We start from the raw sequence: 17,927 nt of genomic DNA on the forward strand, positions 1-17,927 counted from the left end.
TAATTAATAATATTCATTGAACACCTAGTTGATATAGGGTAAGACACAGTCCCTTCCCCTGAGTTTATAATCCAAATTAGGGAGGGAGAGTGAGTTGGCTGAAAAAGTAAAAGCGAAATAGACTTCAAGGAAATGAGTTCTAATAGCACTGACTCCATTGGGAGAGTAGTTTAGTGTTGTAATGGGAGTAAGTAACCTCACAGAATGTTACATTCTTTGTAATTATTTAAGGGAGGAATAAGGTCCTGGAAGTTTAGCCAATACTGTAGTTACTGGTGAGGTGAAAAAGTGTCAGTATGGGTGGAAAAGGAAACAAAAATAAGTGAATACAGTATGAGATATGGTAAACAAGGAAGAAAACTGCATTATTACTCCATTTAATGGAAAATAAGTGTTCAAAAAACATGTAGTTTCTTGTAGATCTTTGCAGTACCTTAATTTTCTAAACATTAATTCTATCATATAATTATATCTTGATTTTTTATTTTATTTTACTGCTGAAAAAGTCAATACCTTATTGATTTAGTTTTTAAAATTAAGTTTATTAATTTATTCTTTCAATAGTTGTTATTTGGAGGCATGATTTAAAAGCAAGTTGAATTATTTTTCTTGTACCTCTTGTAAACACCTTAAAAAGTCTAATTCCAAACAATAGTTCTAAGAATATCTTGAGTAATGGCAGCAACTTCAAAATGAATGAGTAGCTTTTTAGAGTGTTACATTGAAAAAACTAAGCTTACTGTGCTTTATTATACAACCACATTTTCAAAGATAAACATAGACTTCCCAGGTATAGTTTTTCCATTGCTAGTACCTGCCTCCTTCTCTTCAAAGATGCACATTATAACTAGCAAGGGTGAGCACCTGTGTAGCTTGGTCTCCTTCCTCTCTCAGATGTATCGTAGAGAAGGTGGACCTTCTTTCCGCCATCTCTGCTAATCGATGATGTTTGAGCTCTTCCTTGGGGAAGACGTCAGCAGTTCATTCACTGCAGTTGCCAATCACTGAATCAGGTAGAGTATGTTCCCCTCTTATAACGGGAACCTTTCAGTAAATCAGATATGATAATGGGCATGACTTTGGAGGTATAAAGTGACCAATGTCATGGCTCCATAGCAGGTACGCTTTCCTCTCTTCCCAAGAATAAAAGTGTGCTGCCTACTCTCAGGAGATTCCCTGAAGGACTCAGAAAAAATGGACAGATTTAATCTGTATAAAAAAGTATGCACCCAGTTCCAACAAATATATCACGACTTCTCAGAGTAGGGAAATACTGTACATATCAGAAATGTGGTGCACCAATCAAAATTACATAAAATCAGTGATGTAAATCATAAACTCATGACTCTACTTTCCCCAATGGTATAATGATTATAAAATATTTTTAGATTAAAAATAAGTACCAAAAGATAACGTAGGAGAATATCTAGGGGACCTCAGATTTGGAAATGACTTTTTAGATGCAATAGCAAAAGCATGCTTCATGAAAGAGAAAATGAAGTTGGACTTTATTGAAATTAAAAACATCTGTTTCTGAAAGACATTGTTAAGAGAAAGAAAAGAAAAGCTGCAGGCTGGGAGAGAAAGACAATACTTGAATAACATGTATCTGATAAAGGACTTGTTTCCAAAATATACAACCAGCTCTTATAACTGAGCAATAGGAAAACAACCCAATTAGACATGGGCAAAAAATCTAAACAGACAACTCACCAAAGAAGATAGACAAATGTTAAATACATACATGAAAAGGTGCTCAACACTGTACATTCGTTAGAGATTGCAAATTAAAACCACAATGAGATACCACTACACTTACTAGAATGGCAAAAAAAATCAAAACACTGACAACATCAAATGTGGGTGAGGATGTGGAGCCACAGGAACTGTCATTCGCAGCTAGGGGGAAAGCCAAATATGAAGCCACTGTCAAAAACAATCTGACAGCTGCTTACAAAGCTAAACATAGTTTTACTATACAACCCAGCAATTGTGCTCATAGGTATTTACCTAAATGAATTGAAAATGTTATGTCCATAGAAATGCCTACACATAAATGTTTATAGCAGCTTTATTTATAATTGCCAAAATTTGAAAGCAATCAAGATATCCTTCAACAGGTGAATAGGTGAATGGATAAACAAACTCTGGTACATCCATACAATGGAATATCATTCAGAGATAAGAAGAAATGAGCTATCAAACCACAAAAAGATACAGAGGAACCTTAATTGCATATTACTAAGTTTAAGAAGCCAATGCGGAAAGGCTAAATGCTGTATGATTCCAGGCATATAACATTCCAGAAAAGACAAAGCTGTACAGATAGTAAAAAGATCGGTGTTTGCCAGGGTTATGGGGGAGAAGAGGGAAATACCTGGGGCACAGGCTGTTTTTAGGGCAATGAAACTGTTCTGTATGATGCTATAATGGTGGATACAGGATATTTTGCATTTGGCAAGACCCACGGAATTGTACTACTACACAAAGAATAAACCCCAATGCCAGCATGGAGTTTAGTTAATAATAATATGTCGATATAATTTCCTCGGTTGTAACAAATATACCACACTAATGCAAGATGGGAACAATAGGGAAAAGTGAGGGTATGGGGGAGATGGGGTCTATGGAAATTCTTTGTACTTTACCCTCAATATTTCTGTAAGCCTTAAACTGTCCTAAAAATTAAAATCCATTAAAAACTAATTGAAAACACACTATCAGCTCCAACACATGGAAAACTCTAGTATTACCATGTCCAATATTTCTGAGAATTCCAAAGCCATCTAAATATCTGGGGTCCTCCTGCACAATAAGTAGATGTAGGGTAGTGACATGTTCCCTAACATACATTTCTGTAATTTAGTTTGGCAAAGAGCCTGTCTTTGTTTTGTTTTGTTTTTTTTTTCAAGAAATAAGGTGTCACTTGATCTTTTGAATGGGTTCTTTTCAAATGTTCTTACCTACTGACTTGTTAAAGTATTCAAGGCAAATGATGTTGCCATATTAATACAATTTATTTTGGTTAAAGCAGTTTGCCTTAAGCTACTAACGCAGACTCAGTGCTCTGTGCAATTGACGGTTGAATGATAATAGAACACCTAAGATTCTCACAAAATCCAGCTTCCAACACTGTGACAATGAGCCAGATTAAGAGAAAACTTCAGCTGGCTTTCTGTTGTCTCTCTTACAGACTGGCTTTCCAGGCATTCTAACTGAATGACAATAGACAAAAATTAGTTGACAAAGTCAGCAACGTAGACGATGTAAACCTCATGATTCCCTATAGTGAAATAAACAGTGAGGTAAGTACAGATAAACTTTAACATTTCAGTGAGTTAATAAACGAAAAGTCCTTTATTCATGTGAGAGTATAGTCATTGGTATGTGTTGAGAGAATGGATCTACACAGTCATTCCAGGACCCAGGCTGATGAAGGTTTTGACATTTTCTTTTTTTTTTTTTTTTAAAGTTAAAATAGTTTATTAGAAACTACTGGGTAGAGTGTCTTCAGAAAGCAAGAGGAGGAACTCCCCTACCTCAAACTTAATGCTTGCTGATTACATAGTGTATTAGGGCTAAGCATAGTATACTTTATCATAAAGGCTTGTGATCAGCTTGTGACAGACTATTAGTATTATTATTCTTTTGTGTAATTATTAATTTCAGCAAGAACTTATGTGTGTACTATTATCTTTAAAGTGAAACCTGCTTTCAAACTAAGAATGTCTTTTTCTATCAAGAACTAAGAATGTCTTTTTCCCTCAACCATAAACATCTTGTGATCAAGAATGCCTAGCGTCCTGGGAATGTAACCCAGCAGGTCGAACCTTATCCAGTTCCAATGCCTTTGACACCTTCTTGTAAAAGAAGTTGAACTGATGCTGTAGAGAATAAAAGTAACAACAATGGCAACTAGTATAATTTGAGTTGCTAAGAACTTTGTATACAGTCTCTTTCAATTCTCAGAAAAAAAAATAAAAAGAATTTTCTATGAGGAAATTGAAGCTTAGAAAGATTGCTTACATATTCCATGGTCACATAGGTAGAAAGCAATGGAGCTATGATTTGAATCTAGGACTTTCTAAATAAAAACCCCGTATGAATTAGTTAAGGTTCTTATTACAAAGAAAGATTTAGTATTTATTTTATTTTATTTTATTTATTTTAGACAAAGTCTCACTGTGTCACTCAGGCTGGAATGCAGTGGCACGATCTCGCTCACTGTAACCTCCGCTTTCTGGGTTCAAGCGATTCTCTTGCCTCAGCCTCCCAAGTAGCTGGGCTTACAGGCATGCATTATCCTCCATGGCTAATTTTTGTACTTTTAGTGGAGACGGGGTTTCACCATGTTGGCCAGGTGGGTTTCAAACTCCTGATTTCAAGTGATCTGCCCGCCTCGGCCTCCCAAAGTGCTGGGATTACAGGCATGAGCCACCATGCCCGGACTTTAAGATTTAGTAATTTTAAGTTCCTGTTTTAACATGGCTCATATTTAGTTTCCAAGAATAGCAAGTTGTACTATATATTACTGATTGAACATCATACATAAGCCTCAAATTCTCCCCTCTCCAGGTTACCTGACAGGAATTTTTTCATTTCCAATTAAAAAAAAAATACTCTGGTAGTTTGAGAATTGTAATGGGTGGTTTCTATAGCAACACTATGTGTTGTTATCCATCCAAAGGATGATGAAAGAGAGAGAGAGAGAGAAAAAAAAAAAAAAAAACAGCCCATGGAAAGTTTCTTGTTCCAGGTGTATATCACTTCTGTCTATACCCCACTGGCCAGAATTATTTGTTCACATGAACACACATAAGTACATAGGAGGGTGGGAAATATGGAGATTAAGGAAGTAGATGTGTTAAATATATATGATATATACATTATACATATGTATTCCAAATACATACATCTCATTCATTCTATTCCAGAATTAATAGCTTGTGATGAGAAGACAGGAATGGAATAGAATTGAGGATGAAATAAATAAAATTTAATTAATTAAACAAGAGTAAATCTTTGCGTGACAGCATGTCATGTGTTAAGGGATCTGATTAACACAACTCTTTGTAGCTGACATAAAACTACATTTTTTTTTTTTAAAAAAAGGAAAGCAAGTTAGTAAACCCACCAAAAATGGACAGATTTCTTTCTCAACTTGTTGAGGAGAGACATCATAGGATTCTTTCTATTATTTTGAGTTCCATCAAGTTTTTTCTCTCCCCGGAGAGTTAATTTCTTACTGCACTCTTGAGTCATGACAGATAATTAGGAAATCTGGTCAGGCTTTTGCGGTGCCATATTTCTGCAAGTTTTATATTGTTATAAAATAGCTTCAGGGGAGACACACATACCAAAAAAAAAAAAAAAAGGATAATAAGGGTGAGAGTACATTAGCCTAAAGTATAATTTTATTGTTTTCCATCTGTTGTAATTATGAAAATAAACTCATTGGTACTCTGATCAGCAGGATAAGTCATCAGAAAGATGCTTGTGTCTAGCAACATATCTTGTTACATGTTATAAATAAGAACATCTTATCTGTATGGCTTTTTTCCCCCTTAGGAGCAGAGCCATTGCAATCTTCCCACTACAAGAGTCATATTTTCCCCCTCAAACCAACATAGCTCGAGGGAATAGTATTTGTTTCAACCAAATCATTACTGCATATGGGATTTAGATTTGCATTTGCACATATTTCCAAGGTGACTGAAAAAGCATTATTTTAAGAAAATAACAATTTAAAAATCATAGTTGGAAGGGTATGTTTTCTCCCCACATATTGAGTAAGAATAATATGTGTGCTATTGAGTGTGCAGGAGTACTCAGTGAACATTCGTCAGCTAAGTTTTACAGTGACAAACCAACTGAGTCAAGAAAAATAGGCTCGATTCTTCCTCTCTCGCTCTCTTACTGCCTAAACTGTGGAAAGCTTACTCTAAAGCATGCACTGATTATTTTTAAATAGTAAAGGTGATTTCATTACCTTAAAGAGGACACATGATTAACTGCCTTAACTCACTTCTTGTTTTCTCTAACTTAAGGAAGTGACATAACTGGCATTGATGATGGAAAAAATCAAAATGAAGATTTTTTTCTTACAGCATCAATTTTATATTTTCCTAAAAAATACTGTGAAAGGTCAATGGCTACTTATCCATAACTATTGTCTTACATAATGTATTTTTCATTCGTGGTAAGAGAAGGAAATCATAGAAACAAAATAAAGTAAATTTTTAGATTTTAATAGGGAGCAGTGATTCTCTCAATTCTTAAATATCTGTAGTCATCAGCTAGATTTGAGAACCACTGCTCATGGTAACTCATTAATTTTAGAAATACAGGCCAGAGAGTGAAGTCATACAAACTAGGGACTGGCAGAGTGAGGACACAGTGAGAAAGTGGGCTTTTTTGGTTTTTGTTACCTCCACAACACCACACACACACACACACACACACACAATTACAAGAAGAAATGTGAGCACAGGATCTTGTTGCTATCACTCATGATAAATGCTAGTTGACATATAGGAACAGAGTGATAGGTTTTCTTCACCTTAACATGATGTGAAGGCCCTGCAAAGTAGTGAAAAATCTTTCCTAATTTAAGGGGCACTGAATGGACTCAATCACTAGCAGAAGGACATCCTAGCAGAGTACTGAGAATTTTCCTTTTAGAGTGCCCCAGTCCATCCCCGAAGAAGGCTGCTTCAGTATTTTCAGTTTCAGCATTTCTCAGCTTGGGGTTTTTGAGCAAGAGGTGCTACTTAAAATTTTCTAAACACCCTGACCTGAGTTAGATTTCCAGGGGATTGATGACACACTGAGTGGAAGAACCATCAAGAGTCCGGTTGATGGCCCTAGGGAGCTGCAAAGAAGGTGCTTCTCATAGATTTGCTGATTTCAATTTCTTTGAAAGGAATGTGGTCCACTGGACAACTTCTTACTGTTCCTCCTGTGCTCCTGTCCCCAGATCTCCAGAACTCATAATTTAGTTTTATAATTTTTTTTATTGTTGTTGTTTTTTGAGATGGAGTTTCACTCTTGTTGCCCAGGCTGGAGTGCAATGGCGTGATCTCGGCTCACTGCAACCTCCACCTCCCGGGTTCAAGCGATTCTCCTGCCTCAGCCTCCCAAGTAGCTGGGATTACAGGCATGCGCCACCACGCCCAGCTAATTTTTGTTTGTATTTTTAGTAGAGTCGGGGTTTCTCCATGTTGGTCAGGCTGGTCTTGAACTCCCGACTTCAGGTGATCCACCTGCCTTGGCCTCCCAAAGTGCTGGGATAACAGGCGTGAGCCACTGTGCCCAGCCTAAACATGTATTATAATAAATATATAATATTTCCAACTTTGTAAACATATGTAAACAGGCATTGTTTTAGAAAATTGTGGAATTGTTAAAGGAGTCTCCCACCTCAAACCATTTTCCCCAGGGTCTCTCAGCGTAAAAAGGGAAATACGAGTTCCTCTTGCTTTGACATCTCGGTGGGGATGAATTAAAGAACATTCCAATGCATAGTAATTACCTTGTAATCAAAGTAAGTGTAAGGATCAAGGAATTCTGATTGGTGCTAAATCCATTTTATAAAAAATAAGCAATCTCAAGATTTCTCAAAGGAGTGAATGACCGGAAAAACAACCAATCGGAGACTGAAGTGAAGTTACAAAGGCCACACGCCTAGGCAAACATCTGATGAACCAAATTACCTCATGAATGGGAAAAAAAGTTACAGGACAGAATCCACTTGCAGTTGGCTAAAAAGTTGGGAATTGTTTGGTGAAGAATAGAAATCACTGGAGGCCTTTTAGTAGGAATATAGCATGGCTAGATCTACGATTTTGGAAGATTTTCTGGCAATGGGAAGTCTTCATGCTAACAGAAAGTACACAATGACTTTTAATCATTCTGTCATAATCTCACTGTATTAGTCTGTTCTCACATTGCTATACAGAAATATCTGAGACTGGGTAATTTATACGAAATGAGGTTTAATTGGCTCACAGTTCTATAGGCTGTACAGGAAGCATGGCAGCATCTGCTTCTGGGGAGGCCTCAGGGAGCTTCCAATCATGGTGGAAGGCAAAGGGAGTGTGAGGCGTCTTACATGGTGGGAGCAGGAGAACAGAGGGTGGCGGATGCTACACCCTTTCAAACACCCAGATCTCCTGAGAACTCACTCAGCATCTCGAGGACAGTGCCAAGGGGGATGGTGCTAAACCATTCATGAGAAACTGCCCCTGGGATCAAATAACCTCTCACTGAGCCCCACCTCCAGCCTTGGGGATTACATTTCCACATGAGATTCGGGCAGGGACACAGACCTGAACCATATCACCCACTAAAACCCCTGTGGTTTAAAACTCAAAGGAATGTAAAGGGCAAACATGTTACTGAGTTGCAGCAGCCTAGTGCCTTCACTTTTAACTAATACACATGCATATTAATGTTTCTCTTTGTGGCTTGCAATTTGCTTTAGGGATGTCTGGCTGCTTCCTCTCTTTACTGTACAAATTGTCACTAGTTCCAGGGTTCTCCTAACCTTCTCTCATACCTAATGTCTCTCTTCCTCTCCTTTCTTCTGATGTTCCCCAGAATACAAAATTACTCATTCGATTTCCTCACCTTTTAAAGCAAAGCTGCATTGTTGTTTTACTGCTTGATTAAAATACATTAAACTTTGGAAGATGGAGTGGAAAACATAAAATAGTTTTCCATGATCAATTTTTTAAGAGGCATCTTACTCTGTTACCTATGCTGGGGTGCAGTGGCATGATCATGGCTCACTGCAGCCTAGAACTCCTGGGCTCAAGCCATCCTCCTGCTTCAGCTTCAGCCTCCTGAGCAGCTGGGACTATAGGTATGCGACACCATGCCCAGCTAATTTGTGTGTGTGTGTGTGTGTGTGTGTGCATGTAGATGGAGTCTTGCTATGTTGCCCAGGCTGGTCTCAAACTTCTGATCTCAAGTCATCCTCCTGCCATGCCTTCCCAAAGTGCTGAGATAACAGACACAAGCATCACTCTAGGACTTGTCTCATCTTAATATCAAAAAATAACCACAGTTGACAACTTTATGCATTTCAAATAGTCTTTAGTCCATCAACAATATTTGATGTATTACAAGTTTGGGAACATATCATGCATAAGACTTATATCCTGTCTTTTCATCTTAACACACATTAACATGAGTGTTGTTCTGGAAATTTTAGTCTATGTGAACTCTCATTGGTTATAGAATCTCCACTAGTGCTATAATTCTCAAACTGTGGCCTCTTGATGAACGGCATCAGTATGACCTGGAAGTTTAGTTGAAATGTGCAGAGTTTGAGAACCACATACTCTGACAACTACCAGAGCAGAATCACTGCTTTTTTTTTTACTGTACAGCTCCAGTATGGCCTCAGGCAGTATTATCAAAGGATTATATGCTAGACCATTGTAAAGATGGTATGTTTTTAATATTTCTATTGATTTCACCGCCCCTGAGAGGAAGACACTTAGTCAATTAGACAATACCTTACTGCCCTATCTATTTTCTGCTCCCCAGACCCCAAGAACCCATGATAATTATTTTCTTGGTTTTAGCAGACTCCTAAGATACAATTGACAAAAACTATATAACCGGTTTTATATTTTTTAGTTTTGTTATAATAAAAAATATAATTTTTTATCTTTTAGTCCTCATGGACATTTGAATAAGCATGTTTAGGAAAAGTCCTGACATCTCATTCTGCAGCAGTGATTCTTTCCAGAACTGCCAAGTTTGGTTGTGCAGGTTGTGAACTGCAAAACCTCCAGGAGTGCCATTGACTTAGACTGCAGTGTAAATGATGCCTCTTGAAATTATGTAACACAGGAGCCTGGCTCCTATGTTTAGCCAACAAAGGTAGGTGGTAGCAAGAAATATGGGTAGATTTTGACTAATTTCCTTAAAGAAGCTAGGGAGGTAGTATTATTGATAATCTCTATATCTTCATTTAAAACTAAGATGCTTAAATAAGGTGATTTTTTAAATACAGATTTCTTAAACTTACTTAGATAAACACGGATTCATTATGAAAACGGCTGGCATTTTATTTTATATAACTTCCACAGGAGTATAATTGTTGAATGAACTGAGTTAATGGGTGATCACTTGAATATTTTAGAAGAAACCACTAAAAATAAATATTTTCTTAAGAAATTAGCCTGAAATATTTTGTTTTTTAAGTCTTCTTATTGAAAATTAGGTAACTTCAGAAATGTATGCTGAATAAACTGGCTAGTGTTATACTCCTCTGTGTGTTTGTATATGTTTATATAATGTATTCCAAATGTTTCTATGTAATAGCATATAACCAATGTTTCCATTAAGCAATTTCCAGGCATGTTTTATATTCATTTCAAACAACCTTTATCCCATTAACAATATTTAATTATACTTATATTGCAAAGCAACTTGATTATTGTCTTATATAACAATACAATTTTCCTTCAGTAGTATCCATTTTTCCCCTTAAAGACCAGTGTGATACTACTAAGTGGTATCCTTTATGAACTAATGAGTCAAGTTGACAGATTGTAAAATGAATTGTGTCAGCCAATCTTGACTGGAAATATCTTTCACATTCACTTTGTGAGTTTAGACAGTCTAGTCTTCAGAATAATGCCAATGTTGAAATAAAATCACCTAAAGTAATAGGTGAGGAGGCTTTCTGATATCAAAATTTCCATATAGAGCTAGTGACTTTGTATATTTTCACAGATGATTGTTGTTTGAGCATAAAGTTTTTCCATAAGGACTCAATTGTGAAACAAAAAGAAATGAAAATGAAAAAAATTTGTGTAATGTTATATATATATAGTGAAGATATATATTTCACTTCTTACAGTATATATACATATGTATACTGTGTTTCTAGCTCTGGGTTTGGTCTTTAGGCAAAACTGAGGGCTAATTTATTTTGATTTATTTGTACACTTTCTCTTTTCCACAAATGATTTGTGGAGGTTCACAAAATTGAATACAATACATTGGCAAACTCAGACTAAACCAAATAAATATAAACTGGAGGTCAACATGGCAGGCTTTGGGCAAGATGCCAGAATTAATCTTCTTAAGGCATGTTTGGACAATTTTGAGCAACCATTAAACAAGATGTCAAAGCTGAATCTATTGTGACATAATTATAGGTTAAGCCTAACATATTTTAGTGTTGTTAGTTACACGTTATTAAAACATGGCCACAAAGACTCTAGTGGAATTTCTTGGCTAACTCAATAGATGGTAGGGTCTTGGTAGTGGTGGTAGTTTTGGTTTATTTTTAATTAATGGTATTCTTTTGCTACATAGATCTTGTGCATAGTAAAAAGAAACAATGACCGCTCAGGTGGTAAGCAGTGAGACAGGTTGGCAGTTTATATCTAACTGGCCATAAGATGAAAGGTCATTCACCATAGGGTGAAAGGTAATTAGTAAGGAGGAATGATTTCTAGTCTCTGGAATGGAAATACTGAGATATTGCTCCTGAATATTTTGGAAAGTTGCTTGTTATTAGGTAATAAAGTGACTCAACTCTGCCTAACTTTTGTGACAGAAGAGCTAGATAAAATTCGACTAGCTTCAAGGAAGCTTGAAGCTCTGGCTATATATTATTTAATTTTGTTTTTTAAATTGATGTATAATAATTGTAATATTTATGATGTGGATAAGGATGTTTCAATACGTAGAATGTATAGTGAACAGATCAGATCAGGATAGCATATCCATTGGCTCAAACATTGGTCATTTCTTTGCATTGCTATACTTTTGAAGTCAGTACATCACTATCTCTCTTACGTGCAATCACCATTCACTCAAATGTGCAACTTCGGGAAGACACATTCGACTTTGACAGCTCGTTCTTCCGCTCACACAACTTCAGCAACTACTCCTAGCAATTCTACCTTAGAAGTGTCTTCCTATTCATTAGAAGACAAATCTATCATCCAGTCTAATTGAATTACAGCTTACTAATCACAGTTCTACAAAACAGGTAGGAACGCAAACAGCTGCTATTTATACATGACCCCTGCCTTTTGTTTGTCTTTCAAAATCCAGGGCATAACTCTGCATGGGTAGATCTTCAAGCACTATCATTAAAAACTTTTTTTTGTGTAGACAGAGTCTCACTGTGTTGCCCAAGGTGGTCTTGAACTCCCGGATTCAAGCAGTCCTCTCTCGCCTCGGCTTCCCAAGGTGCTGGGATTACAGGTGTGAGCCACTGCACCTGCCCCAATCTTCAAGCACTATGAATAGTTAGGTCAGGCAAGCAACATATGAAGCAGTGAGTGTTTTCATTTGTTTCTGTTTTATTGTTTTATGAATACCTTGGGTAGGAGATTCATGGCTTGTATGGGGATTTTTGCATATATTTATATGAAATCCATCTTCACTCCCCCGAAGCATCTTCCAAGTTGCTTTCCAAAATAACAGTGTTTTTATTCATTTCACCCACCCCACCTTCAGCTGCCTTTAAAGCTCCTTGTGGATGGCGAATCAGATGCACTGTTATTCCCTAGAGTCTTGTGTTTTTGGCTCTTCAGAGCAGCCAACTATGTTCAGTGTGGCCCTCGGCAGTAATATCTGGAAAAACTCTCACGTCTAGAGATCTTTTAAAAGTGCTGGAAAGTGGAATGGAGGCTTCTCAATTCTCTCCTGGTGTCATGGGTCTCTGACAATGAAGGGAAAAACTGATCCCACAGGAATTCTTCCACTGATGACTGGAAAAACCACAGGTCTCCTTGCTTGCAACATTTTATTCCTCAAACCCATGCTGTTTTTTACCAAAGTGGGAGGAAATGAAGCTCCTAGAAGTTATGTTCCATAAAATAATAAAATAGAACTGCAGTTTACATGTTATAACCATAGGGGCTGGGCATGGTGCCTCACACCTGTAAACTCGGCAGTTTGGGAAGCCTAGGAAGGAAGATCTCTTGAGGCCAGGATTTTGAGACCAGCCTGGACAACATAGTGAGACCCCATCTCTAAAAAAATAATACATACATTAAACCATAGGAAGGGAGGTGGCAATTAGTGTAGACACAACAGTCCTAGTACCTGGTAAGGTCACAGGTAGATAGTGACCCAAGGCACCTACATAAACCTTATGCAAATCAGGCATATTTAATCTAATCCACGAGTCTAGCGAGGGTCAACAACATCTGAGTTAATGACCGCCTTACCAAAGACAGCACATAATGTTTTCAAGCACTTTAACATCTCAGATAATCAATCCATAAAAAGTAGATCCCTATTAAGTATGTGAGCTCTTGTTTGCTCCTGCCCTATCTCGCTTTGATATGGTTTGGGTGTGTCCCCACCCAAATCTCATCTTGAATTGTAGTTCCCCTAAACCCCATGTGTCATGGGAGGGGCCCTATGGGAGGTAATTGAATCATGGGGGTGGTTACTGCCATGCTGCTGGTGATAGCGATTTAATTCTCACAAGGTCTGGTGGTTTTATAAGGGGCTTTCCCCACTTTTGCTTGGCACTTCTTCTTCCTGCCACCATCTGAAGAAGGATGTGTTTGCTTCCCCTTCTGTGACGATTGCAAGTTTCCTGAGGCCTCCCCAGCCATGCTCAACTGTGAGTCAGTTAAGCCTCTTTCTTTTATAAATTACCCTCTTTGGTATGTCTTTAGTAGCAGCACGAGAATGGACTAATACACCCTTTCATTCTTCTATTTTTGTTATATGTTATATATATATATATATACAACATATTTGCTATTCATATATGTGTACATACACAAGCATAAACAATTTATAGCAAATACAGGGACTAAGTAAAAATACATCACAATAAGGATGTAGACATCTAGAGTCATAGCTTCGATAATTATGATCACCTTGTTTATTTAAGAATCATGCACATTCATTTTGTAGGTTATAAAATAAAACTAATAGTTTTACCCAGAAGTTCCGATAAGAAGGTTAGCACTGCTCTTATAATCCTTCACATCCATGTTGAGCCCAGCAAATGCACAAAAGTAATAAATAATATTGGGAGCATGCATTCCTACTTTTAGAGACTGTTCTCATAATTAGACAAGTATCTTAAATTGTGTAACTTTCCTCTTTTGAGGACAACATAAAAGTTTACAACAGATGAAAACATGAAGTGCATAATGATCAAAGAATACCTATGTGAAAAGACTTTAATACTGAACTATTTTAAGACTTGGAGGTATTTACAATAAGTATTAATTATAATAAATTCCAAAATTAAATGTACAAAAGAGCTTGGTTCATCTTTTTCATATTTATTAGGAAAGATATTTTCCTTAAATTTTATAAGAATATCTTCCATTTTCTTTATGCAGAAATAGATTATATAATAAAGGCTCACTTAAGTTGGGAGCCTAAAGAGTTCCTGATATTGGCTGCCTGTTCAAACAGATGAACTTACTATTGCTTAAAAATGACTCTGCAATAAGGGAGTTTTTTTCGAGTGCTCATGTGTATTACTTTGGCTTGGATAATAGTCCAGAAAAGACAGTCTATAACATTGATAAGGAAGAAGTAGATATGGGATATGGAGTTCTATAAATCCTAGTTATTGTTTTATTATTGCTTTTCAGTGGTTTCTAGATTTTAAAATGGTTTATCCTGTTTGGAATTTTCAACACTCATCTTTCTGATAATCATATTTTCCATTTAGTGTCATTTTAATCTGATTCTATGACCCTTCCCTAAATACCAAGTCTGTTGTTCTCCAACAGAGTGATTATTTAGTGGATGTCAGCTTCTGGAAGACCAAGCAAAAATGAATATATGAATGTCTCTCCTGGCATTCAAATAATATAATTTTGGGGGTGAGATAGAGAGGAGATCCTGAGAAAAATTAAACCCTCTGATTCCAAAATAATTATTTCTCCTGTTCTGTCAAAACCATAATGCTAGTAAGAATATGCTTAAGGTTCAACTTTTATACATTTTCTTCATATTTTTCCTTTTTCAACAATTTTTTAAATGTCTAATAAACAATGCTAATAGCAAGAACAAATGTATTAATTTGGAAACTGTATGTGAACACTACATTTTACAAATGTTGCCTATGTTTTGTTTCATGGAATATATATATACATAATGCATAAGCATCACGGCCTTTATTCAAAATGTGTAAAGCTGATTAAAATAAAGAGATTGATGCTCACCACATAGAACACTCATTTGTTCTTTCAACAACTATTTCCAGAGTATTAGCAAACCATAACTAGAGTATGATCCAACCTAGGATTAAGTAGAACCATCTAATCTAGATTATATCATCATTTTCTAATACGTACTATTTCTAATACATACCATTTCTATTACATATGTAATAGTGTTTTAGAGGCAACTTATATTTTTATCCATACTATGCATATACTCATGTTACGAAGTACTTATATACGCCAAGTGCTTTTAAAAATGTGTACAATATATAATCTCTTTCAAAAAGTCCCTTACATTAGTTTGCTTCATGTCAAATTCTCATTTCTTTCTACCCATATATGTTTTCACGTTTTGTGGTTTCTTTTCGGAAGAGAAATCTACTCAAATCTGAGTGATAATCTCCCTACTGATATAAGTACTTAGAGAGAAGCATAGGAATCAAAAGTCATGACAAAGAATAACAAAAATAACTCTCACACTTCACAAAATTACTAAGTGTATAAATAGAGATATTATCAGATGAGAAATAAATTATTCCCAGTAAAATCACTACTGGCACATTGAAGAGTATAGAGCACTTGGCCTGCAGATAATTTCTTCCCAGCAAATGAATCTGGGGCAGGAAGCGAGATTTAAGGGAAGTCTTTTTCTGACTCTGGAATGCTACCATTTGTCCTCATCACTGAAGACTCAGCCTATTTCATCTCATTTGAAAAACTGCTGTAATATTGTTTTGCACAGTTTTAAAGAGACATTAGTGATTTCTTTATTGATCGGATTAGCTTGACAATTATAGAAATAGCCTTAGTGTTCAAACATCATAAAATGACATTAAAACTCTAAGACACATTAGAAATTATTGCACCTTAATATAACAACCATGCAAGAGAAAATTTTCAGAATAGAACATGAAGCCTGTCACTAGGCTGTCTCATTGGAGTGGGCTGACTTTTTTTTTAAGGCATTTTTACAGCTCCCTGAAGAATGATGAATCCTTGATCTGCCAAAATAGATTAAGCAGTTGGTTTGGGAGATAAGAGCTCTATGGGGAAAACATTTAGGGTCCAATTAAGTTTGGATGTCGGCAAAGTAAGTGGAAAGAAGGTCTATGATGCCAGCCTACTGGGTAGGACTTACAGCAGCTAAAGATTGCTTGATAAGTACTAAAATTGCAGGTCATCTCTAAGACTGCTTCGTCTTTGAGCTGAGCAGCCATTCAATTGCCCTTTAAGTGTCACACAATTATTTTCATGGACTCTTAGAGTCCTACCTGGTCAGCTCACTATCTTTCTAACCAATTCGGGAAAGTCCTCTAAATATCCCTGACAACAAGGCTAACCAGCCTTAGTTTAAACTCTTCCAATGATGGAGATCTCACTATGTCACAAAGCTAATAATTTTTTAAATTTGTTTTCTTTAAGTTCTACTTCATATTGAACTTGTTCTACATATGTCTTATACTGAAATGGTTATACCTTAGAGTTCTAATTAATCCCCTTCACACACAAACTAAGGGATTAGATCCTCCACACAGGAAGCCTCCAAACTTTTGAAACCGTGAATATTTGCATTTTGGCTGTTCTGCTTACTAGCTGTGTAAACTCTGGTAATTTTTTAAATTTCTCTGTCCAAATGTCCTCATCTGTACAATAGAATTAGTAATATTTATTTTATAGGGACAGTTAGAAGATGAAGTGCCAGACACACAGTAAGTGTTCAACTAAGTGTGTGCTTAATCTTTTTTTTTTTTTTTATACTTCAGGTTTTAGGGTACATGTGCACAATGTGCAGGTTTGTTACATATGTATCCATGTGCCACGTTGATTTCCTGTACCCATTAACTCGTCATTCAGCATTAGGTACATCTCCTAATGCTGTCCCTTCCCCCTCCCCCAACCCCACAACAGTCCCTGGAGTGTGATGTTCCCCTTCCTGTGTCCATGAGTTCTCCTTGTTCAATTCCCACCTATGAGTGAGAACATGTGGTGTTTGGTTTTTTGTCCTTGCGATGGTTTACTGAGAATGATGTTTTCCAGTTTCATCCATGTCCCTACAAAGGATATGAACTCATCCTTTTTTATGGCTGCATAGTATTCCATGGTGTATATGTGCCACATTTTCTTAATCCAGTCTATCGTTGTTGGACATTTGGGTTGGTTCCAACTCTTTGCTATTGTGAATAGTGCCGCAATAAACATACGTGTGCATGTGTCTTTATAGCAGCATGATTTATAGTCCTTTGGGTATATACCCAGTAATGGGATGGCTGGGTCAAATGGTATTTCTAGTTCTAGATCCCTGAGGAATCGCCACACTGACTTCCACAATGGATGAACTAGTTTAGAGTCCCACCAACAGTGTAAAAGTGTTCCTATTTCTCCACATCCTCTCCAGCACCTGTTGTTTCCTGATTTTTTAATGATGGCCATTCTAACTGGTGTGAGATGGTATCTCACTGTGGTTTTGATTTGCATTTCTCTGATGGCCAGTGATGATGAGCATTTCTTCATGTGTTTTTTGGCTGCATAAATGTCTTCTTTTGAGAAGTGTCTGTTCATGTCCTTTGCCCACTTTTTGATGGGGTTGTTTGTTTTTTTCTTGTAAATATGTTTGAGTTCATTGTAGATTCTGGATATTAGCCCTTTGTCAGATGAGTAGGTTGCAAAAATTTTCTCCCATTCTGTAGGGTGCCTGTTCACTCTGGTGGTAGTTTCTTTTGCTGTGCAGAAGCTCTTTAGTTTAAT

The 17,927-nt window shown here is 36.6% G+C and overlaps 1 long non-coding RNA gene across 1 annotated transcript; it reads left to right on the top strand.

Annotated features, from left to right (window-relative positions):
- Positions 1-267: 267 nt before the first annotated feature.
- Positions 268-6,254, top strand: LOC116474670 (uncharacterized). Its single transcript, XR_004249732.1, has 4 exons — positions 268-343; positions 835-1,013; positions 3,194-3,305; positions 6,048-6,254. It is a non-coding gene; the product is annotated as an uncharacterized LOC116474670 (long non-coding RNA).
- Positions 6,255-17,927: the final 11,673 nt, after the last annotated feature.

This window comes from Hylobates moloch, unplaced genomic scaffold, assembly GCF_009828535.3.
Source record: "Hylobates moloch isolate HMO894 unplaced genomic scaffold, HMol_V3 SCAFFOLD_2, whole genome shotgun sequence".
Lineage (NCBI taxonomy): Eukaryota > Metazoa > Chordata > Mammalia > Primates > Hylobatidae > Hylobates > Hylobates moloch.